Source organism: Protomyctophum bolini, assembly GCF_963924005.1.
Source record: "Protomyctophum bolini genome assembly, chromosome: 7".
Taxonomy (NCBI): Eukaryota; Metazoa; Chordata; class Actinopteri; order Myctophiformes; family Myctophidae; genus Protomyctophum; species Protomyctophum bolini.
In genome coordinates, this window is record NC_137868.1 from 46,855,704 (window position 1) to 46,858,203 (window position 2,500).

The following is a 2,500-nucleotide window of genomic DNA, read 5'->3' on the forward strand; positions in this document are numbered from 1 at the left end:
CGCTATAGCTGCCAGTATGCTTTAGAGTCAATTTGAACAGTCTTCTGATGGTTACTGAAGCTGTGTAAATGGCTTGGCCCAACCTCCTCTATACACACATGGCTGACATTTTAAACCTCTCCTATACTACTTCTCCTCAGAAGCTGGCTGGGGCTTATGGGGCTCCAAAGTTGTCCCCGAATATATTTTAATTCTAGCTCGGGAGTGACCAAGAGGCCCCTATATAGAACAGCTGGTTCTCTATTGTTACATTTCAAGGAACCCCCATGACTCTGAGGGCCCTTTTTCCACAGGAAAACTTCTAAAGAACTGGTTCCACTCTTTACTTTCCATTTTATATTATTATGTGATGTATTTTCTTTTGAATTATATATTCTTTCAGAGCTATTTTTTTTTAACTCAAATCTTTGCTTCTGGGGGGGTCTCCCTGCAACATGTTTTCAAATGGGGGTTGGCGGCCAATTTCATATAATTCTTGGGGTCCTTGACATGAAATATTGAGCACCACTCATATAGAGAAACATGAGGTATTTCAGAAAGATTTAGAAGACAATTTGTATTTGTTTCAACGTCAGGCCTAAACGGGTTAAGAACAATGATGAGACTGGGACTATATGAGAAGACAATCTGACCCAGCGGTGCGAGAACAATAATCTCTCCCTGAAAGAGTCTGTCACTGACTTCGGGACGAAGGGGGCGAAAAGGGAGAACCACATTTCTCCCACCAGCTCAGTGGCCTTGTGGTTAGAGTGTCCGCCCTGAGACTGGGAGGTCGGGGTTCAATCCACGGCCGGGTCATATACCAAAGACTGTAAAAATGGGACCCAATGCCTCCCTGCTTGACACTCGGCATCAAAGGGTTGAATTGGGGGGTAAGTCCCTGCGACATACTATAGCGTCATGTCCAGGGGGGTGTACTTGTACATCAAGTTGCCTCACGCTACAGAAACAGGAGATAGGCTCCTGCCCTATGGGCCTCATGGCTCGGCAAGGCTACTTACTACTTTACAAACACCCACACACTGTCTTCAAATGCAGTGACCAACTTTTATTTAGGGAAACAGCAACGTTTCAGCCTATGCGGCCTTCATCTTTAATAAAGATAGCCTGATGAAGCACCGTACCCTCTCTCTCCTACGCACCTGTCGCCTGTAGGTGTGCAAAAGCCTTGCTTTTTACTTTTACTGAAGTAAAACAATTTAGTACTTTTCCCACCAATGCCGTGGGCTCCAGTTGTAGGATTTCGGAGTACTATAGCCTACGGTGTGCGAGCGTTCTCTTTTTTTAATTCTCGCGTCTCTGATGATCTCGGGGTGGATTCATGCTGTGAAGACGGGCGGCCCCGACAGCATCTCCATCACCTCAGGCAGCTAAAGAAATGTGCCAACATGAACGATAGTAACAATTAGTGCACATACAGCTTCAGGGTGGCTGTCTTTGCCATTGTAGCCGGCTTCGTTCACTGATTCCCCCTATATTTTCAGGGTATACCCTATACATAGCACATGGTCTGGGAGTTTGCAGCTGTGTCTCAAGCGGAAGGCAGCATGCCTGTGATTCTCTCCGTTCCGTAGCATTGTGCCCGACCCCCCATTGTTCCCGAAAAGTGCTAACCCTATCTCTAACCCTAAGCCTAAACATGACCGCAAGCACAGGAGCAGCGCATGTTCGCCAACCTTAACGCATGTTCGCCAACCTAAACGCATGTTCGCCAACCTAAACGCATGTTGGCCAACCTTAACGCATGTTCGCCAACCTTAACGTATGTTGGCCAACCTTAACGCATGTTTGCCAAACTTAGCGCATGTCCGCCAACCTTAATGCATGTTCGCCAACCTAAATGCATGTTGGCCAACCTTAACGCATGTTGGCCAACCTTAACGCATGTTTGCCAAACTTAGCGCATGTCCGCCAACCTTAATGCATGTTCGCCAACCTAAACGCATGTTCGCCAACCTAAATGCATGTTGGCCAACCTTAACGCATGTTCGCCAACCTTAACGCATGTTCGCCAACCTAAATGCATGTTCGCCAACCTTAACGCATGTTCGCCAACCTTAACGCATGTTCGCCAACCTAAACGCATGTTCGCCAACCTAAATGCATGTTGGCCAACCTTAACGCATGTTCGCCAACCTTAATGCATGTTCGCCAACCTAAACGCATGTTCGCCAACCTAAATGCATGTTGGCCAACCTTAATGCATGTTCGCCAACCTTAACGCATGTTGGTCAACCTTAATGCATGTTGGCCAACCTTAATGCATGTTCACCAACCTTAATGCATGTTCACCAACCTTAACGCATGTTGGCCAACCTTAATGCATGTTCACCAACCTTAATGCATGTTGGTCAACCTTAATGCATGTTCACCAACCTTAATGCATGTTGGTCAACCTTAATGCATGTTGGCCAACCTTAATGCATGTTCACCAACCTTAATGCATGTTCACCAACCTTAATGCATGTTCACCAACCTTAATGCATGTTGGTCAACCTTA

The 2,500-nt window shown here is 46.4% G+C and overlaps 1 protein-coding gene across 1 annotated transcript in view; it reads right to left on the minus strand.

Annotated features, from left to right (window-relative positions):
- Positions 1 to 2,500, minus strand: part of LOC308318225 (copine-4-like) — a gene marked incomplete at both ends in the record, with an annotated part of 236,256 nt that overhangs the window by 71,745 nt on the left and 162,011 nt on the right. The gene's annotated exons all lie outside the window — the stretch shown is intronic.